The sequence below is a fragment of the Macrotis lagotis genome, chromosome 1, assembly GCF_037893015.1.
Source record: "Macrotis lagotis isolate mMagLag1 chromosome 1, bilby.v1.9.chrom.fasta, whole genome shotgun sequence".
Lineage (NCBI taxonomy): Eukaryota > Metazoa > Chordata > Mammalia > Peramelemorphia > Peramelidae > Macrotis > Macrotis lagotis.
The window spans coordinates 883,948,887-883,972,210 of NC_133658.1; the positions used below are offsets into that span (position 1 = coordinate 883,948,887).

Consider the following 23,324-nt stretch of genomic DNA (forward strand, 5'->3'; position numbering starts at 1 on the left):
AAAATGTATTTGTTGTCTCCTTTATTAGAATGTAGGTTCCTTAAGATTTGGGGATCATTTCCTTCTTTGTTGAAGCACATAAATACTGATTTCCTATTCCCCTGCACAAGACATACCCCTATTAATGAAATAATAAATACCTGCCCTTGGTTGAAAATATTAAGTCTTTTAGCTACTATTCCTACCACCCACATCTACATATCCCTGATTATCTCATCTCTACTGTTTAGAGCAACTTTTTTTTAAAAATATTTTTGCAAGGCAATGGGTTAAGTGACTTGCCCAAGGCCACACAGCTAGGTCATTATATTAAGTGCCTGAGGTTGGATTTGAACTCAGGTACTCCTGACTCCAGGGTTGGTGCTCTATCCACTGTACCACCTAGCCATCCCCGAATTATCATTTTTTTTAAGTTTTTTTTTTTTTTTGTAAGGCAAACGGGGTTAAGTGGCTTGCCCAAGGCCACACAGCTAGGTAATTATTAAGTGTCTGAGACCGGATTTGAACCCAGGTACTCCTGAGTCCAGGGCAGGTGCTTTATCCACTACGCCATCTAGCCGCCCCTGAATTATCATTTTCTAAAAAATAAGAGGATCATGCACTAAAAAGTAGCTTACTCCTCAGGCCTCTTTTTTTAGTTTGCTTTTTTTAAGTGACTTGCCCAAGATCATACAGCTAAGTAATTATGAAGTGTCTGAGATTGGATTTGAACTCAGGACCTCCTGACTCCAGAGCTGGTGCTCTATCCACTGGGCCACCTAGCTGCTTCCCCACCCCCACCCCTACCCCCCAAGTCTGTTGGGGAGTTACTCAGTGGGTCCAATAAAACCCACAGTCTGTATCCAAGAGGTTAAGACAAAGATCTGCAACCTGGAAGATGGGACCTTTGGGGAAGGTTTTTCTAAGTTCCCCAGGCGGGTCTTAGAGCCAAGAGGCAGCTAGCAGCCCAGAGCCCCTCCTGGAAGAGGTTAGGTTTTGTTTTTTTTTTTATGGATTGATTTTTATGTGCCTGTGTGGACTTTGCAGATATTTCCCAGAGGAGGAAGTAAGAGGGGGTGGGACAGAGTCCACCCCACCCCACTCTCCCACCCCCTACCCCACTGACAGCCCTGACTGCTGTCCTCATCACTCTTTAAAAGCTCACCCTCTCCTCAATGGAGTTGCTGTCTCCCTTTGGGAGGCCAGCCTGCTCTTGGGCAACATGATGCCCAAATAAATGCCTTCATTTGAATTGGAAAAAAAAAAGAATACTTGATTGATTAATTGGTTCTAATTTCTCATGAATCAGAATTTATCTGGTCACATAGTGGATAGTGTTGAAATCAGAGTCAGAAAGACTTGAGTTCATATCTTCCCTCAGATATTTCATACCTGGGTGACCTTAGTAACATTAGAAAACTTCTCAGTTTCCAGTTGAGGAGATAAATGGGATAATTATAGTACTACCTCCCAAAGGTTTTCATAACCAGATGAGCTAATCAATGGAAAGTACTGTCCAAAGGTTAATAAGCTATCTCAATGCTAGTTATTAGTATTATATCATCATCCTATCTACAACTCAGCTATCATTATCCCTCCCATACAGGCTACTCCTGGGAATACAGTGCCCTGCTCCCCACGGGAAAGAGCAGAACTAAATCTTATACCAAGAACCTCCCACCATGCCCCTCCCTTCCTCTTTTTGAGTAAACATTCTGTGGAGGAACTGACTTGGAGGCAACTGGGCCAAGAGGCAAAAGTCTTGTGCCCAGAGGAAGCCAACCAGTCAACTCAAGGGCCTCCATACCCAGATGACTGGACTATCTGAGGTCGAGGAGATGAAGGGAAAATTTATTGAGCAATTCTAGGGTTTAGGCAGGGGAAAAGAGATTGAAAGCAATAAACTGCACATCACAATTATTTTATTTGCCAACTGGGTGATGTTATGGAGAGCACCAACACAGGGAGACCAGGGAGGCGGCAGGTTGTAATGCCAGATTTCTGGTGTCTGAAGAACTGAAATCAAATTCTTCTCCTGGGAGCTGTGTGATCTCTGTATACCCTCTCTGAGTAGAAGGAGATGATAATACTTGCATTACCCAGCTACCAGGATTATTATGAGGAAAGAATTTAGTGTCCCATAAAAACATGAATTATTATGCTTATAATGATAATGATTATTTCCAGTGCCAGGGGAATCTGTGCCAGTATTGAACAATTCCATCTTTCAGGTTACTATCACTAAAGGAGAATTTAGAAGCTCAGTGTGAGACTCTAATGATAAGAATAAGAATAAATGATTGTCATGTAGAGACAGAGAATCTGGCTTCAAATCTTGGCTCTCTCTCTCTAAGCACTTGTGAGACTTTGGTCTCTGGGCATCAGTGCTCTTCTCTGTAAAATGGGTGGAATGGGCAACATTGGAAATACTGGAACATTGTAAAAAACACAATGGTTCTTGAGGACCTGGGTTCAAACCTTTTGTCTGATGTTCATCACGATAGCTAGTATTTATATAGAAACTTTAAGGTTTGCCAAGTACTTTACTTCTCTCATTTGATCCTCACAACCTCCCTAGGAAAAGGGTGGTCCCATTTCACAGATGGGGAAACTGAGACTAAGAGAGATTAGGTGATTTGCCCAGGATTATATACAGCTAGTAAGTATCCGAGGTTTTATTTGAACTCAGATCTTCCTGACTTCCTATCTGCTGTCACCTAGCTGTCTCCTTGGACAACCCCTCTGGTCCTCAGTTTCCTCATCTGTAAAATGAAAGGGTTGGACTAGATTTTTGCTAGCTCTAGCTTTCTGATCTATGGAGCATTTGTTTCAGTGTGTGCAGAGAATTAGAATGGGGGGAGGGGCAGAGGATAGAACCACTAATGAGGATGGAAATCTCCATCAGGATAGCCTGCCCTCAGTCTTTGAGAAGGAACAATTCAATTCAACATATAAAAAGCACCTACCACATACCAAGTAATGAGAAATTGAGCTAGATTGCCCCCACAACTCAAATTCCCATCGTAGAGAGGTGTAACTAGCAATTTTGTACAAGTAGCATAATTAGCTTTTTATCTGAAATTCAAAGGAAGAGATGGGGCAGAGAGAAATACATCCCTAAAACACTGCTCCCTTAGTCAGAGACTTTGGGATACCAGGAAAGAGAGGCTGAGAAGACTGACTACTGCAATTGTTCTTGCTAGTACCATTCTTTCCTTTCTTTGTATCCCCAGTACTTAGCACAATGTCTGCCATCAGATGAGCTTTTTTAAAAATCTTTTTGCAAGGCAATGGGGTTAAGTGGCTTGCCCAAGGCCACACAGCTAGGTAATTATTAAACGTCTGAGGTTGGATTTGAACTCAGGTACTCCTGACTCCAGGGCCAGTGCTCTATCCACTGTGCCACCTAGTCGCCCCTATAAGATGAGCTTTTAATAAATGTTGCTTGACTCGCTGACCAAAGAGCTTGGTTATTTTAATGTTTGTGAACCTCTAAGTTTTCAGGTCCCTGTGGCAAAGCTCTGATTGCTTCACCCTAATTGTGTCTATTGTACCCCTAAGGACTCTTAAACCTTAATTTTGCATGCATTTTGTACAAAAGAGGATCCTTGATGGCATCTTGGCTTAGAAGCCAGAATTTAAACTCTATTTACTAGAAATGATTTTATAAAACAGACAAGGGCTTCTTCACCATTTTTGTACATGGACCCCATCTTGGCAATCTGGGAAAGCCTATGGACCCCCTTCTCAGAATTACACTTTTCAATAATTGAAAGAAATGACATATTTTAGGGAGAAGTCTATGCTGATAAGGATGTAATTTTTTCTCCCATCTAAGTTCGAGCCCCCTGACAAACTCTCAGGATTAGAGGTACTATTGTAGAAGGAAGAGCATTGGGACTGGAATTAGAACATCTGGATTGGAAATTTGACTCTGTCATAGTCTATATCGTCATGTGACTTTGGCTAAGTCACTTAAGCTCTCTGGACTTCAGCCTCTTTTTCTGAGGGGCTGAAGGAGAAGAGATGTGTTGGGTAGTTGTAGGATTTGGGCAGGAGAAAGGAGATAGAAAGCAGTCAGATGTATCTCACAGTCATTCTCTTTGCTATCAAAGGTAATATTGTTGGAGTATGAAGAACTGACCCTCAGTTTGGAAATCCTGGGATTCCAAGTCTCCAAAAACGGAAAGTCAGAGAGAATTGTCAACCTGGGAGTCTATCATCACTCTCTAAATTTTTAGTATCTAATATGGAAATATTTTATATGATTCCATATGTGTATATGACATAACAAATTGTTTCTTGTTTTAGGGAAAGGGGAGAAAAGAGAAAATGTGGATTTCAATATTGTGAATGTTACAAATGATCATGACATGTAAATGGGGAAAAATTACTATTTAAAATTGTTTTTCAAAGTCCTGGGGCAAAGGCTTAATTACTTCACCCTTGTTTTGTCTGTAGCACCCTTAAACATAACTACCTTTACTTTTACTGGGAAAGATCTCCTTTGCAACTTATATGGTCTTTGAACATTGCCTTTGGGTGGGGGGGTTGCTATAGCAGTGTTATAGCTCAAGATGAAGGCCATTTTCATCCTTACTCAGATGCCTCAGACCCAGTCATGGGAGAGGCTGAACAAGACTTGGGCCAAGATGTCCTTCATTCATAAGGGTTATTGCTGGACTGTTGCTTTGAAAGTTTTGAAGGGAAAGCAAGAGCCCAACTCTTCCTTCTAGAACTTAAGGGAGAAACAGATCAGCTAATCAAGCACAGGGCTCCAAGAAGAATAATTCTCAGGTTTCTCCTTGAAAGCTGATCACTTTGGGACTTTGCAGTCCCAAAACATATAGAGGATGCAATAACCCTGATGACTGGGGATACCCAGCCAGGAAAGCTCAGAAGATGCCAAGGGATGTATTTGGACTGGGTCTAGGATTTCATTGGTGGGTTTGCACCCTTCCCAATATACCATCCTGCCTCTAAGAATCTTTAGTTTTGGATCAAGTTTTAGGATTTCATTGGTGTGAGGAACTCCCAGTGAAGAGGTTCCCTCACCAGTAAAGACCAGTATCTCCTTTGCATCTTATATGGTCTTAAATATTGTTGGGGGGGGGGTTAGGGGAAGGAGACTGATATTGTGACCTATCCAGGGTGCCATGGTCAACATGACGTGTCAGATCCAGCTTAAAGCCAGGTCTTCTTGACATTGAGACCGGCTCCTCTTACATACTAATGATCTCTGAAGAGAGAGCCATGACCTGATCCTGGGGAACCGTGGCATTGCCTTTAGCATTATGATCAATCATTTGGAGAGTAGGCTACATTCCATCCTACCCATAAGAGTCAGTCATGAAACTCTCTCTGTCACCACCGCACTCATGCTGATTCCCTAATACTCCCCCGTATTGTGTTCTCCCTCCCTCCCTTTTCTCACAATCACATCTTCTCATACTGTTACCATTACACATAGTAGCAGCTGCACAGAGACAATTGGGAAAATTCCAGACCCCCAACACACTCATTCCCAGTACCTTAGATCATCACCTCATGCCTAAAGCAGGTGCTTCTGGGAGATTGGCCTTTGGACCCCCACCCACCACCTTTAACTAAAAGCTCACCCTCCTCCCTTTTCATTTTGGGTGGAACAAAGTAAGACTTTCAGGATTGCCTTATCTTCCCTGACAAAACCCGCCCCACCCTTCCAAACTTTCCTTTTTCTATGGAAGGTACAATTATCCTTCAATTCTTCACTTTCCCTCACCCCAATCAATTGTCCAATCTTGCTATTTCTGTCTCCAGTGTCTCTTCTCTCCACTCACAGAGCCCTCCTCTTGTTCATATCCTTGCCCATGCTATCAAAATAGCCTTCTAATTGATCTCCCTGCCTCAAGTCTCTCTCATTTCCATCAAGTCTCCACACAGCTGCCAAAATGATTTTCTTTAAGTAGCAGGTCTGACCAAGTCATTCTTTCACTCAATAAATTCCACTGCCTCTCTGTCTCTGTCCTCTCAAACGTAATTTGCTCTTTGACTCATCTTTTTTTAATTCCAATTTTCATGTAAATTTTATAATGCATGTAATTATTGGTATAAAAAGAAATGAAAAATGAACAAATAAGTAAAACTAGTCAATAATTAAATTAGTAAAAAACTAATAAAATAAAAAGGAAGTATTCATATATGGGGTGAATACAAAAACTGATGATAGTGTATGATCAAAACAAGTCTGGAGAGCATTTGACTACACAAACCACTTGAGTTATCTTTGCCAAGAAAACCCCAAATGAGGTCACAAGGAGTTGGACTCAAAATGACTGAAGAACACAAACATCACACTACTCTACCTCTCATATACATACTATACTTTTTGGGTAGAGACAGGTTGGGGGAACAACCTCATCAATGGTTTCTGAATGATTGCAGAGCCTCACAGCAAGCTTCATTACTCAAATAGTCTTTACCAAAAATAAAATGGAAAAAAAAAATCACCTTTCCCACCAATGGAGCTTGGCAGGCACTGGTTGTTCCAGGCAGCGGGACAGGCGTGATTTTGCTCATCCTTTCATCTGCTCCTAATAAGAACCAGACAAATGTTTTTTTCTTTATTGAGTTTTTGTTTTATTGGGGGGATGGTTAAGATAGGGAGGAGTTGGGGTTGTTGTTAGGGTTTTGGGTTGGATTTTTTTCCCCCCAGGAGAAATTTCTCATGAAATTGTTGGTTTAACCCTGTATAGAGCAAGTCCCAGGCTACATCTCTTTAGAGACTAGGTCAATGGCAAGTGTTAACCAGGATGACCAGGCAATAGAATTCATTTTAAAAGCTTGAGGGAAGCAGGTAAGCAAGGAACCAGACTAACCCTGAGAACTATTGTCTCCTCTCCTAAGTTAGGGCTTTTTTTTTAGTTTTTAGTTTTTTTTTTTTCTGCCAGGCAATGGGGTTAAGTGGCTTGCCCAAGGCCACACAACTAGGTAATTATTATTAAGTGTCTGAGGCTGGATTTGAACTAAGGTCCTTTTGACTCCAGGGCTGGTGCTCTATCCACTACGCCACCTAGCTGCCCTAAGTGATGGCTTTTTAAGCATGTCATAGAATCATAGGAGGGAAGCTAGGTGGTACAGTAGAGAGAGTTAGGAAGACCCAAGTTCAAATCCAGCCTCAGACATTTACTAACCATATGACTTTGGGCAAGTCGCTTCACCTCTTTGACTCAATTTCCTCATCTGTAAAATGAGTTGGAGAAGGAAAAGGCAAACCCATTCCAAGAACCTTGATAAGAAAACCCCAAATAAGATCACAGAGAGTCAGCCACAGCTGAGTAACAAAGGATCATAGAATTTAGAATTATAAACGGCCTTAGTTTAAAGTCTTTATTTTACACATAGAGAAACTAAGGTCCAGAAAGAATGATTTACCTAAAGTAATACTAGTAGCAAGTAGCAAAGATGTGAACCTAGGACCTCTGAAGACAAAATCAATGCTTTTCTTCTCTGTACCATTTGATCTAATTCACCTCAAGACCATTGACAAGGGACAAATGGCAACTCCTAAATCTATAGGAATCTTCTTGTCACCAAGAATGAATTCTTGTTTTGGTAAATTCCTGCACACCAGTAGCCATAAAAAGGGCCCCAGGATGAGAGACCAGAGAAACCCAACCCAGCCCCTGACTCTCTCTTTTTTTTTTTTTAGGTTTTTTTGCAAATCAAATGGGGTTAAGTGGCTTGCCCAAGGCCACACAGCTATGTAATTATTAAGTGTCTGAGACCGGATTTGAACCCAGGTACTCCTGACTCCAGGGCCAGTGCTTTATCCACTGTGCCACCTAGCCACCCCAGCCCCTGACTCTTTACCATTGACATTGACATTTTTTCCTTCCTTCTTTTTTTAAATTTTTTTTAACAAGGCAGTGGAGTTAAGTGACTTGTCCAAGGTCACACAGCTAGGTTAACTATTATGTATCTGAGATCACATTTGAACTCAGATCCTTCTGACTCCAGGGCCAGTACTCTATCCATTGTGACACCTAGCTGCCCCTTGTCCTTCATTCTTTTAGACATGACATCAGGGAGATGATGCCATGACCAGCATGTGAATTGGATTTGAGTGAGGGGGAGCTGTGCTAAGTCATCAGTCTCACTTTCTCCTCCAGAGCTGGATCCACTGGTCAGATGTGAATTAGGATGACTGGAGATGGCCCTGGATGTGAGGCACTCATTATCTATCAGGGTCATACAGGAGAACTAGTGGGACCATAGTGAACTTCTCTAGGCTCCTCATGAGTAGTGTTCACTTTCTTCAGGCTACGTACTTAGTAAGGAAGAGGATTGGGATTTGAACCCAGGTCCATTAACCTTAGGATGATAATAATATCTATAGTAATTATAATGCCTGTAATAACTTACAGGGCAGTTTTTAAGAACAGAAGTGCTAAAAAGACTTGTATCACTGAATACATAACAACTATTATCATGGAGAGAGATAACATGGCAGAGTGAAGTGAAAGCTGTCCTTAAATCCAAGAAGACCTATGTTCAAGTTTCACCTGTGATAAAAATTGACTAAAAGATCTTGGGCAGATCATCTCAGTGTCCCATGAAACTTTATATATATATATATATATATATGTATATATATATACATATATATATATATATATATGTATGTATATGTTGGAGTGTTGGAGGGGAGGGGGGAAGGCAGGGAGAGAGGAAAATGAAAGTTCCCTCCTTCAGGAATTCCCTTTAACAACAAAATCAAACCTGGTCGCTAGCATCAAATAGCAGAGATAGGATTTTAATTCCGATCTGTGTTGCCTCAGTCTCCCTCCCTAAATTATGATTATTACTAGAGTTGATATTTGTATTATTGTATTAGGAAGATGTTTTGCCAATTAAAAATATAGAAAAGTGAATGAAACCCATGTCAAATAAACCCAAAATAAACATAAAAGGAGAAAAGTTGAAAATCAGAGCAGAAATGAATAAAATGAAAAATAAAAGCCTGTACAGTTGACAAGGAAAACTAAAAGCCATTCCTTTGAAAACACTAACAAAATCAATAAACTTTTTTTTAGCCAATCTGATCATAAAGGAGGGGTAAGTAAATTACCAAAATAAAAGGAGAAACAAGTCCAAAACTATAATAAGCAGAGAGAAAATAAAAATAATTATCAACTTTACACACAATATCTCATTTGAGGTCATGGATTATAATTTTTTGTCTTTATATTTCCAGAGCCTAAAACAGGGTTTGGCACAAAATGGTGCTTAATAAAGCAGTGTTTGAGTGATTCTCTTTTTTATATTCACTTTTAAAAAATTTTGGTTTTACTAGAGAGTGTAAGAATAAATGGACTGTTCCTTAGAATATTTAGCAGTATCTATCTGAAACCATCAACAAGCATTATATTCAATGGGGATAGGCTAGAGGCATTCCCAATAAGATCAGGGGTGAAACAAGGGTGCCCATTATCACCATTATTATTCAATATCATATTAGAAATGTTAGCTTCAGCAATTAGAGAAGAAAAAGAAATAGAAGGAATTAGAATTGGGAAGGAAGAGACAAAACTCTCACTCTTCCCAGATGACATGATGGTCTACCTAGAGAATCCCAAGAAATCATCCAAAAAACTACTGGAAACAATTAGCAATTTTAGCAAAGTTGCAGGATATAAAATAAACCCTCATAAATCCTCAACTTTTCTATATATGACTAGCAAGAAAAAGAAGGAAAAGTTAGAAAGAGAAATCCCATTCAAAGTAACCTCAGACAATATAAAATACCTGGGAGTCTATTTGCCAAGGCAGACTCAGAAACTTTTTGAAAACAATTATAAAACACTTCTCACACAAATAAAATCAGATTTACAAAACTGGGCAAATATCAACTGCTCATGGATAGGTAGAGCTAATATAATAAAAATGACAATTCTACCAAAACTAAACTACCTGTTTAGTGCCCTACCAACCAAAATTCCAAAAAATTACTTTAATGAGTTAGAAAAAGTTGTAAGTAAATTCATACGGAGAAATAAAAAGTCAAGAATTTCCAGGGGTTTGATGGAAAAAAGTGCAAAAGAAGGGGGCTTAGCCCTACCTGATCTAAAATTATATTATAAGGCATCAGTCATCAAAACTGTCTGGTATTGGCTAAGAAACAGAGTGGTGGACCAGTAGAATAGATTAGGTGCAACAGCAGGAAATGATTATAGTAATCTGCTGTTTGATAAACCCAAAAGTCCAGCTATTGGGATAAAAACTCTGTCTTTGATAAAAAACTGCTGGGAAAATTGGAAGTTTGTGTGGAAGAAACTTGGATTAGACCAACACCTCACACCCTATACCAAGATAAGATCCAAATGGATACAGGATTTAGACATATTATAAGCAAATTAGAAGACCAAGGACTAGTTTACCTGTCAGATCTATGGAAAGGGAAGCAGTTTATGACTAAGGAAGAGATGGAGAACATCACTAAAAATAAACTAGATGATTTTGATTGCATTAAATTAAAAAGCTTTTCCACAGATAAAACCACTGTAAGATCAAAAGAAATGTAGTAAATTGGAAAACAATCTTTACAACTAATGTTTCTGACAAAGGACTCATTTCTAAAATATACAGAGAACCGAGTCATATTTAAAAAAAAAAGCCATTCCCCAATTGACAAATGGTCAAAGGATATGCAAAGGCAATTTACAGATGAGGAGATCAAAGCAATCCATAGTCATATGAAAAATTGCTCTAAATCATTATTTATTAGATAAATGCAAATTAAAGCTTCTCTGAGGTACCACCTCACACCTCTCAGACTGGCCAATATGATCAGAAAGGACAACGATCATTGTTGGAAGGGTTGTGGGAAATCTGGGACACTATTACATTGTTGGTGGAGCTGTGAACTCATCCAACCTTTCTGGAGAGTAATTTGGAAGTACACCCAAAGGGCAACAAAAATGTGCAGACCCTTTGATCCAGCAATACCACTACTGGGTCTATACCCTGACGAGATGATGATAAAGGGTAAAAACATCACTTGTACAAAAATATTCATAGCAGCCCTGTTTGTGGTGGCAAAGAATGGGAAATCAAGTAAATGTCCTTCAATTGGGGAATGGCTTGGCAAACTGTGGTGTATGTATGTCATGGAACACTATTGTTCTATTAGAAACCAGGAGGGATGGGAATTCAGGGAAGCCTGGAGGGATTTGCATAAACTGATGCTGAGTGAAATGAGCAGAACCAGAAAAACACTGTATACCCTAACAGCAACATGGGGGTGATGATCAACCATGATGGACTTGCTCTTTCCATCAGTGCAACAATCAGGGACAATTTGGAGCTATCTGCAATGGAGAATACCATCTGTATCCAGAGAAAGAACTGTGGAGTTTGAATAAAGTCCAAGGACTATTCTCTTTAATTTAGGAAACAAACTGCTATCTTATTGTCTGATCTTGTTATCTCTTTTACTTTATGTTTCTTCCTTAAGGATATGATTTCTCTCTCATCACACTCAATTTGGATCAATGTATGACATGGAAACAAAGTAAAGACTGACAGATTGCTTTCTGTGGGGGGGGGGAGTAAGACTGGGGGAAAAATTGTAAAACTCAAAATAAATAAAATCTTTAATAAAAACAATTTTGGTTTTGTGGGGCAATGGGGTTAAGTGACTTGCTCAAGATCACATAGATAGTAGGTATCAAGTGTCTGAGGTCAGATTTGAACTCAGGTCCTCAAGGGCCAGGCTGTATCCACTGTACTACCTAGCTGCCCCTATTTGACTGATTCTCATAACAATTTGCATTAAGAAATATAGATATCCAGAAGAACATCATACACACCAACAGCAACATTGGGATGATCAGCTATGATGGATTTGTTCACTTCAGCAGTACAATAATCAAAGACAATTTTAAAAGACTTGTGATGGAAAATATCATCCATATTCAGAGAAGGGTCTGTGGAGTATAAATGCAGACCAAAACTTACTATCTTCAATTTTTAAAATTTGTCTTATATATTATATTTTTTCTTTCTATTGTTTTTTCTCCATTTTGATTTGTTTCTTCTCTCGACATGACTAATATGAATCTGTTTGTCTTTATTCTCAAAGAAAACATGACATTAGGGAGATGATACTATGACAGATACATGAATTGGATTTGAGTGAGGGGGCTGTGCTAAGTCACCAGCCTCACTTTTTCCTCCATAGCCATCTGGATCCAGTGGTCAGACATGAATCAGGATGACTGGGGATGGCTCTGGATGTGAGGAAATCAGGCTCAAGTAACTTGCCCAAGGTCACATAGCTATCAAATGTCTGAGGCTGGATTCAAAATCTCATCCTCCTGATTCCAAGGTCAATACTCTATCCACTGCATCAGAGGGTAGCATGATTATATGTGAAGGGTCTATGTTGGATTGCTTCCTGTCGGGGGCGGGAGGTGGAGGGAAGGGAGAAAAATGTAAAACTCAAAACCTTACCAAAAAATGATTGTTGAAAGCTACTGCTTCAAGTAGTCAGGAAAATAAATAAAAATTAAAACAAAAAGAAATATAGGTATCAACATCATCATTTTCATCATCATCATCATCATCATTCCCATCTAACAGATGAGACCCAGATTGTGGGTTCATGCCCACAATCATGCAGCTCATAAGCACTAGAGGCAAGAGAGATTAGAGGCTCTCCTGAGTCCAAATCAACCCAGAATCCAACCTCAAATTCACCAAGAATGAAGTCTTAGTGCTGGACAACTTAAAAACTTAACTAAAAAGTTAAGACAGTCAGACACGATAGCTCATCTTGGAGCCAGAAGGAGCTGGGTTCAAGATGTACCTTTGATACATAATGACAAAATGACACTGGGCAAATCCACTAGCCTTTTGGTGCCTTGGACCACTCTCCAAGACTGCTGATCTTATCATATATATATATATATATATATATATATTTTTTTTTTTTTTTTTTTTTTTTTTTTTAAGGCAATGGGGTTAAGTGGCTTGCCCAAGGCCACACAGCTAGGTAATTATCAAGTGTCTGAGGTCGGAACTCAGGTACTCCTGACTCCAAGGCTAGTGCTCTATTCACTGCACCACCTAGCCACCCCAAGACTGCTGATCTTAATGATGGAAATAATTTTTTCCCTACAGCAATGAAATCATGGTCAGATCTGAATAAGTCATCAGCCCTTCCTATGCTTCCCATACAATAGCCCAAGATGTCATTAGTCTTTCTGGGAGTTCAGTTTTACTAGAGAGGTGAATCTGTCACTAAAGACCTAGCCCTTCACTCTGAGTCAGTCCAGTTCCTTGACTCAGGTCCTCAAAGGACTAAAATCCTTTCTGTCCTAATCATCATAAATCTCATAACAGACTGCATGATGTTAAAAACAAATAAAATATTTAAATTAAAAAAAAATAAACCAAAGACTCAGAATTACAGAACTCCTCAGACTGATAGAAAACTCTAAAAAAAAAAAACTCTCTTTACTCTTATTACCCACTTTCCTCATCACTCTCAGGAAAAGGAAGGAAGAAATAAATTGTTTTTTTTTTTTTTGACTGGCAGAAAACTTCCCAGGTCAACCGGTTCTTCTCCCTGCTTTCTCAAGTCCTTCATACAGTAAGGACACAGGCTGCCCTGTCACTTCATAATAAAGTCATTAATAAATGATAGCCAATCGCCCATGGAACATTGTTATTCTGGCTGGCCACTCTATAACATTGTTTTCGTGGAATCTGCTACCTCTGGTTGTTGTTTCTCCTGACATCCTATTTTCCGGGAATCAATTAAGGACATTAGTTGGGGTGTGTCTGGAAAGTGTGTACATGCGACCATGAGGAGAGGACCAGAGAGGAATCTACAACCTCTCCTCCAATGTTAATCAACTTTGACTCTAGAGAGTTTCTTCTGCGGGGCTATCTAAAAGCATTTTAGTTCATTTTGTTGTTGTAGTAAATTTTTGATGTTATCTTTTCTTCTCTATCTCTATTCACTCGTATATCTTTCCTAAGTCCCTGAACCATGCTTTATAACAAAGGAAAAAAAAAAAAGGAGGGAAAGACATTTCAACAAAACCAACCAATGCATTACAAAAAATCTAAAATGACATGCAAAGTTCCACACCCAAAGCCCCCACTACTGCAAAAAAGGAACAGTTTGAATCCATTTTTGCTTGCTTCATCTCAGTCAGATAGAGACATGCTCGCCTGCTCTGCTCTCTGTCTGTATCCGCCCCCAAATAATTCATCTGGGTACCTAAAGCCCTTCGTGATGAAGTCTGCTTTTCTAGACTCATTTCAAACCACTCTTCCTCTGGCACACCACGCCCAAATAAGCCAATTTATTCTTCTCGGGACTCAGTACTCCATTTCTGGCCTCCGTATGTGTTGTCTGGGTGAGTCTCTCCAGGTGTTTGCCTCCTGAAATGTCTAACACCTTTCAAGGTCTAGTTCAAGGATCACCTTCTATACAAGATCTTTCCCCTGAGTTGGGAAGTGAAGTGGGAAATGATGTAGTGTGGAGTCAAGAGGACCTGATTCTCCCACCTCTAATGGTTCTTAGCTTCATGACCCTAAACTGAACCTCAATTTCCTCAGCTATAAAATGATCACCTTAGATATCAGGTTGTTGTTGAGAATCATCACTTTAGAGGTAGAAGGAATCCTAGAGGCCATTTAGTCCAAAGTATTTATTTTACACATGAGGAAACTGAGGCCCATATAGGTTAAGTGATTTGTCCGAAGTTGTATTCTATTTACCTGTCAGTGGAAGAATTTGAATTCATGTTGTCTTGACTCTAAGTTCAGATAACTTATATAAAGCACATTACAAACTTTGCAGCATTGTATCAATAGCTGTCATTTGTCCCCTCCTCACTCCCATCCCCAATGATTTTGTATGCATTTTGTGTTGGGTTTTCTGTGTGCATCTCTATGTCCATTCTATGTCATTTCCCCTCAGTAGGTTGTAAGTTCCTTGAGGTCAAGGAGCATTTCACTTTTGTCTTAATATCTCCAGTACTTAGAAGGCTAATTGACACCTAGTAGGCACTTTACAGAAATTTATTAAATTGAATAAAAGTGAATTCTCTCCCACATAGTTCCTTCCCAAGATTTCAAGGCCAAAATAAATGGGAAAAACAAACATCCCCTTGTGGAGAATAGATTTCATGTCATGCAGAGAACAAATGCAGACTTTGAAAGATTTATCTACTCCCACCATTGACCCCTTCCCAGCTCCATTATCACCACCAAAATCATTATGACCAAATCAGGAGCACTAGAACTCATAACTCTAAGTGCTAGGAGATTCCAAATATCTTTTGCTATGGCTGGGACAATCCCACAAGATCAGTTCAGTTTTATAATTTTTAACTTGCAGAAGAGGAAGAGGAAACACAGAAGCAAAATTGGGTCATAGATGACCCAGCTCTTTTTGGTCTTCTCAACTTAGGGAATGACAAAATATGGAAGTGTTGTACTCTCAGTCTGACCCTGGGAAGTCCTCTTGGGAGGAAATTGTTCATGGGTGGGAGCTAGGTAAGAGGGAAGCAACAGAGTAGAGAGAAATCAACAATCCCAGCTAAAGGCAAAGAATATCATAATTAAATGGGAAGGCTGAACACTCAGATATGGTCCTATTCTTCAAAATTCTCAATATAGTCCTAATTACATGTTAATATAGGATATTCTATACTTATATTAATTAAAACAAATTATGATGATACTGTGAGCACAGATACTCAGATTGGTAGGGAGTTGGCCTTGGGGTTCCAAAGATCTGGAGTCAAGTCTTGACTCTGACTGACTATAATCTTGGGCAAGTCACTGAACCTCTTGATGGTACCTGGAAACTTTCTAAGCTGTAACTTGCATTGTTGGAAGAAATTTGTTTATTTGGGTTTCCACCACAAAACCAGACCCTCCTCCCCAAACCCTAACCTATGAATATGGGCATAATTCATAATAACATAATATTATAGGGATAATCATTATATGAAAGGAAAGAGCCTTTTCCTATTGCTCCCCTAATATTTTCAGCTAAACCAGATTGTTTGCTATTTCCTCATTTTTTCCCTGTCTCCCTCAGTCTCATCTTTCTCTATCTTGTGCCCCAGACTTGGGATAGACTCTCCTCATATCCTCATCATTGTTTCCTCCTTCAAAAGCCCCATACAGGAACCACTTCTTCCATGACACTTGCCTTGAGGACCTGCTCTTTAAGAGATGCTTTTCTGCACCCCTCTTATGCATGTTGTGAGGAATCATTCTGATTTGATTATTTGTGTGCATTTCTCATCTACCTTCCAAACCAAAAGGTACCAGAAGGCAAGGGTTGTGTCACTCAATTTCTGTAGTCTCAGGAACCAGCACTGTCTTTTGCAAATAGCAAATGCTTAAATATTTGCTCAGTTGAATTAATAATATCTTGCTGAGACTTTGGGAAGGATAGGAAGAAAATAGACATCAGTTACTGACTTCTAAGGTTCTTCCCATACTTAGAATTGTAAGAAAATCAATTAAGGAAGTTGTTTGTAGAGTTAAAGGGAAGAATAAAGATCTTGAGAGTCCATGAAGTCAAAGAAAAACTAGCTAGTATGTTATGGTAAGGATTTCCATCAGGAATGGATTGGTTTCTGTGATTTGCTGGGATCTTTTCCAACTCTTAAAATGCTGTGATTTTGTGATGTTATAAAAATAGCTGTCTCCTTATAACTAGAAAACTGGTTAAAATGGTTAAGACCAATATAACTCATTGCTGGCAGGGCTACAAACAAACAGATATAAACTTTATTGCATTGTTGGTGGAATTTTCAATTGGTGTGGGTTCTATTCTTTTGGAGAACAATCTGGTGGTACATACTAAGGCTTACAAAACTGGTCATACTTTCTTTTTCTTTTTCTTTTTAGATTTTGCAAGGCAAATGGCGTTAAGTGGCTTGCCCAAGGCCACACAGCTAGGTAATTATTAAGTGTCTGAGGTCACATTTGAACTCAGGTCCTCCTGACTCCTCTGGTGCTCTAGCCACTGTGCCACCCCCTTGGTCATACTTTCTAACTCAATATATCCCACTAATAGAACTAAGTAAATTATTAAAAAGAGGTGGAAGAGAAGAGAAGATCATTCTGTTAAAAAAATTCATAACTTTTTTTTATGTGTAATAGTGGAAAACTGGAAATAAGGTGTCCACCAACTGCAGAATAGCTGAATAAACTGTGGTATATCACATAATGGAAAATTATTAGGCCATAAAATGACAAATATGAATAATAGCGTGAAAAATGAAAAGAAACATTAAGTGATGTTTAGCAAGTAGAATTAAAACAGCATACATATATCTTTACAAAATATAAAATAAAAATTCAATGAGCCATAGAAAAGAAATCAGATGGGGACATGAAAAAAATAGATTATTGTTAAAAACGTGTAGTCTGTTAAATATAAGTAAAATCTGTTTAAATATATTGCACATGGGGCGGCTAGGTGGCATAGTGGATAAAGTACCAGCCTTGGAGTCAGGAGTACTTGGGTTCAAATCTGATCTCAGACACTTAATAATTACCTAGCTGTGTGGCCTTGGGCAAGCCACTTAACCCCATTTGCCTTGCAAAAAAACCACCTAAAAATAAATATATTGCACAATATATGATCTTACATTTGTTAAATATAAAAAATACACATTTAGTTCAAATTTATCATTTTCTTCAGTCAAAATGCCAACAAATAACTATAGTGAAGATTTTATTGCTCATTTGCCTTGCTTGATTGTATTTATTGGCCTTATTATTAATTTTAGAAAAAATATTTAAATATTTTAAAGAAAAATGACTAGCTTCAGGTTAGGAGGGCAAAGTATAGCATTTTGACATCCAAATCTGATACAAAGCTGAAAACTTGAAAGTGAATGTTTGTTTTCTTTGAAGAGTTATTTGATCATAGAATTGTAGATTTAGAGGTGGAAGAGACTTTAGAAGTAATCTATTTGCAGTAGAAAAAACTAAGGCCCTGGAGGGGTAAAGGAAATAGATAGGAAGTAAATGACTAAGCTGAGATTTTTATCCAATTTCTCCAAAAAGAAAGCTTACTCTCATTTTTGCTACCAGAGCTCAAATCCCCAATCACTGCTGTTCAGACTAAATTCAGAATAGGAAGATTAGTTATAAGCTCAAGAGCATCCAGTGAATGGCAACCAAGATGGTAAGGAGCTCTGCATCCATATTACCTAAAGCTGACAGAACTTGGGATACTATCTGGAGAAGAAAGGACCAAATGGGGCCATGACAACCATCGTCCCAACAAGCAAAGAAGAGGGATGAGACTCATTCTGTTTGGCCCCACTCATAATAGTGGCTGCAAGTTATAGAGAAGTAAATTAGGTTTGACATTAGGAAAAATGTAATTATTAGAGTTGCCTCAAAGTAGAATGGATTGCCTCAGGAGGGAATGGACTCCCCACCACTGGAAATCTCCAAGCAAAGGTTGAACGATCATGTACCAGTAATGAATTAGAGGGTTGGACTGGATGGCCACAGAGTTTCTTTCTAGCCTTGAGTTTCAGAATCTCTTAGAATGCCTCACTGCTTTCAGCAGGCTACCAGGCCCTACCAGACTGGGACTTTGTAGACCCTATGCCTTCTTTCTCCCTTCTCTTCCCTTTCTCCCTTGCCATTTACTTGCACTCTTCAATTGAAGACAAGGTAATTGAAACACCACTTCAGAAACTCCCACACCCATCACTTTCCCTTAACTCCCTTTTTGGCTCAGCTACTCAGGGGCAATACTCTTCAGAAGGAGACTCTTGAAACCACATTTTCCCATTATAAGTGGTGATTGCTTGTTGAATTGAACGGAAGTTCATTCATTAGTCTTGTGGTTGGAGTGGATGCATGGCTTCTCATCAACGTCTTCATTAGGAAAGGACTTTCCCAAGAGTGTCAAACACCAGGCAAGAAAGATGAAACAATCTGCCCAGGTAAGGAAAAAATTTGGGGGAAATTATGTACAATGCCCAGAAGGCTAAATAAGCAAATATGGAGGGAGGGGAAGACAGGTTTTGTTAGGCAGAGTTAGAACATCTCAAGTTGGTGAAATTAGAGCATTTCAAACAACTGAAGTAAGAATATTTCAAATAGATGAAATTAGAGAATTTCAAGAGTAATTCAAAAGGATGGAAATCCCAAAATCACAATCACTAATATTAATATAAAATCAGATCTGTTCTCATTTTAGATTTGTGGAATGGAAAATATAACTTTGGTTTTAAATGAAACAGAAGGTGGGGAGAGAGGTCCTTGGATTTGTTTTTTTCCATCTTAAAACTGGAAATCTTTTAGAACTGATTGGGGGGATTTCTGTCTGCCACAATTTTTAAAATTTCAAGTCAGAATATTGTCTTTAACCAGCTAGAACTTTCACAACCTTTTCCATCCACAAAAACTTATTGCTGACAAGATTCTCCTTCCCCTAGTACCATCCTGGAGAACTGGGGAGTCTGGGAACTTGGGAGTCCAAAACCCTGATAGAAGCATCTGAAACACAGTAGAGTGCTGAACCAAGATTTGAATTCAAATTTGGTTTCAGACAGCTGTGACTAGTCACTTAAAATACATTGGCCTCAGTTTCCTTAACTGTACAATGGGATAATAATTAATAATAATAATAATAATAATAATGCCTTCTTCCAAGGAATATTTGTTTTAAAAAATGCTAAGCATTATGTCTAGCTCATAGAGGATGCTTATTGCCTTTGTCTGATATGCTACATATTATCTCTGTGACTTTGGGCATTAATTAATTAATCTTATTTCTTCATCTGTAAACCTAGGTTAGACTGACTGGCATTGAAATCTCTCCTAGTCAGGCTTGTATAAGGATATTAGTTTGTTAGAGGCAGGGGGATACAAATTCCTGGAAGACAGGGTGTGTTTCATTTTGGCTTTGCATCTGATGGGAGCTTAGTAGATAACAGTCACTTGTAAGTGTTTGTTGAATGAATAATGCTTAATGATAACCACCCTGTAAGTTAAAGACTACAGAGAGTGCACCCATTTCAAGGATGGGTGAACTGAGGCTCAGAAGTTAAGTGACTTGCCCAAAACCACACAGCTGATCAGAGGCAGGGTGTTCTTGGTTCCAAGCTTCGGCCACCACCCAAGACCCAACACTGATTCTACGTCTTTTGCTATGCAAAGGGTTTGTCAGTCCCTTTGTGATCTGAAATAATAGAGCACATACAAAGATCTACCTCATTCTCTGGATCCTTTGACCTTTTTTTTTTGTTTTGTTCTTTTGAGGCCTCAAACCTTCAAGTAAGGCCCCAAAGCACAGCTGGTCTCTGAGAAGGAGGGAACTATAGTCTAACCAAGAAATGGTTTCCAAAAACAAATTAGGCAGAAGGGGAATTACTCCCCTCGATGCACATTCACTTCTCCCTTCAGCTTTGAGATTGAAGAAAAGCAAAAAGGGAAGCAGGGACTGACCCTCCGTGACCCCCTCAGAGACAACACATAGCACTTGCTAACTACAGAGCCGATCTGTCTTTGCATGTGTGAGTCCCCAGCAGGGGAAAGAAAAGTGATAGGACCATGCCTGCTATGTAAAGTGGCCACTGAATTCTCAGAGCTTCCATTTTACAGACCCAGAAACTGAGGACACAGTGAAGAACAAGAAGACCTCTTTCCTGATCTGTCAGCAGCAGAGCCAGACCATTACTGAGGCTGCCCCTGCCCTCCAACCAGCCCATTTGTGAAGTTTGAGGTGTGAACTTGGTGCTATCTCCCATCTCTGCACGTTTGCAGACAGCTGTAGCTCTTGCCAGGAGTGCCTTCCCTCCTCAATGCTGCCTCTTAGAATCTGGGGTTTCTTGCAAAACCCAGCTCAGATGCCTCTACATGGGGCCTTTTCTAACACCCCTCCCCCTGCCCTGAGCCATTGTTGGTGCTCTCTCCATTTTGATATTGCTTTCTATTAATTATTCCCCGACCCAAGCCTCTGTGATAGAATGAGAGTTCCTAACGGGCAATCAACCAATCAGTTAACATTTATGAAATGCCTACGATACATCAAGTACTTCGATAAGTGGTGGGGATACCAAAAGAAGTAAAAGACAGCCCCTGCCTTCATGGAGCTTATAATTTAAGGCAGGAATTGGTTTTATGTTTTGTTTTATTTTTTACCAAGATGCTCTGCACAGAGAAGGCTCTTAAGCATCTATTAAATTGAATGTGGAAAGCAGGAAAGACCAAGAGATCAAAGGTTTAGAGGTGGAAGGGAACCTTGAGGTCCTAAGTCAACCCTCTCAGTTTTGCAGATGAGGAAATGAGACCCAGAGAGAAGGGACTTGCCCGAGGTCACCTAGGCAGTGGACTTGGGCTCTAATCTAGCTCTCTCTCTCTCTCTCTCTCTCTCTCTCTCTCTCTCCAGATGGATGCCATGCTTAGGAAGTGAATTATTGACTTTTACTCTCCCTCTCCTCTTCTCACCTCTACTTTCCCCGGTCCCACCCCGCCATGCACACTCACTCATGTTCTTTTAACAGCATCACCACTGATACATACAGATGAAGAAAAGCCTAGAGTCTGGTTGGACCCACACTACTATGATCAGATAGGAGAGAGGCTTGGCTGGCTATGCGGTCAAAGGCTCTGGGCTTGGAACCCCAGCAAGGCCACCTTCATAATGGAGGAGATGGGTAGGAAGAATGTCTGCTGTCCGGCCGTGGTGCGATCAGAGCAGTCATTACTTAGACTCTAGGTTCCAGGTCCAAGAGCAGAGTGTAGTAAGTGTCAGGTCTCAGAGGCCCGAGGTGCCATTTCTGGCTCATTCATGGGGTACAAAAAACTTTGTAAAGCATGAGGCAATACATTTTACAAACACAAAGTAGGCCCAGGCTATTATAATATTATTATATCTTTGAATTTATTGCCATAGCACCTGAGCTACAATAAATTGATAGTGTTGGAGTCAGGAGGATGAGTTCAAATACTTTCTAGCCTTGACACCCCAGACAAGTCACTTAACCCCTGCCTATCTCAGTTTCCTCATCTGTAAAATGGGAATTAAAATAGTACCCCCACCTTGTTGTGAGAATCAGATGATAGGATTTGTAGTTATGTACTGGATGTTCTCCATCCACTAAGCCACACTGCTTGATAATCATTATCAAGCATTATCATTATTGAGACACTCAACCACAAGAGGACCTGGTATATCTGAAAACTGGGGACCAAGGCTTTTTTGTTGCTTTAACTGAAGATAGGAGGCTGAATCAGGGCCGGGGATCATTAGTTCTTTGTCCTTGTATAGATTAGCAATAGGCCTGGCACGAGGTAGGCCCTTCTTTAAATACTTATTGATTGATTGCTTGTGATGTCCCCCTACTTTCCTTTTCGGGGTCCTACTCTCCTTCAGCTCAAATCCAAGATTTTTGCTGGCAGACAGTCTCCTAGCTGTGCTCCTTGGAGACAGGATCATTGATTTGGAGCCTGAGCCAGAAGGGATATCCATCAAGCAGTATTAATGCCTATGTAGGGAGCCCTTTATTAGGTGGCAGATTATTTGATCGATGAGGAAACTGAGAGCCAGTGAAATGAAGCCACTTGTCCAGGTGCAAGAGTGGCAGAGTCAGAATTGGAACTCTGGACTTCCCACATCAATCCTGCTTCCATGAGATTCTTTACATACCCCCCCCCCCCCCACTGCCATCCTGTTCCCTCCCTGCTTTCCTGGGTATTAACCCCAGCTTTGAAGATGGTGACTGAGGTGGGGAATGGAAGGAGAGGGAGAGACCCTAAATAAAAACAGGAAACTAGGTTCTAGAAAAAACTAGACGCTTCATTCAGCCTGAGTTACGGGTAAGAGTTATTTTCAAAAACCCCTCGAGTCAGGAAATGCGAGGCTGATCAGAGGTTTCACCATCACCTCCTGGCTCCCAGCACCTCAGCAAAAGAAGTAAACATGTGGTGAGCTACCCCAGCATGCAGGGAATGAGATGTGAGCCCAGCCTGCTGGCCCAGCTCCAGTTTTCGGCTTTGATTCATGGTTAGGGGAAGGGGGTGGGACACTCTTGGGGGGAGGGGACAAAGACAAAGGGTCAGAGGAGCAGGCAGAGGGGCAAGACCCCTTCTCCCTTGTGAACTCCACCTGGCCTCGGGCTCGTCTAGAGGATGCTCCTGAACCAATAGGAGTGACCCCCAGGCTCGTCTAGAGGATGCTCCTGGACCAACCAGACCGGCCCTCTAAGCTTATCTAGAGGATGCTCCTGGACCAATAGGAGTGACCCCCAGGTTAGCCTAGAGGATGCTCCTGGACCAACCAGACTGGCCCCCAGACT

The 23,324-nt window shown here is 40.1% G+C and overlaps 1 protein-coding gene across 3 annotated transcripts in view; it reads right to left on the minus strand.

Moving 5' to 3' along the window:
• PIK3CD (phosphatidylinositol-4,5-bisphosphate 3-kinase catalytic subunit delta) overlaps positions 1-23,324 on the minus strand; it is a 67,888-nt gene that overhangs the window by 43,804 nt on the left and 760 nt on the right. For all 3 annotated transcript variants that reach the window (XM_074218505.1, XM_074218504.1, XM_074218506.1), the window contains exon 2: positions 6,469-6,551. The gene's annotated coding sequence lies outside the window, so the exon portion shown is untranslated. The remainder of the gene's footprint in view (positions 1-6,468; positions 6,552-23,324) is intronic.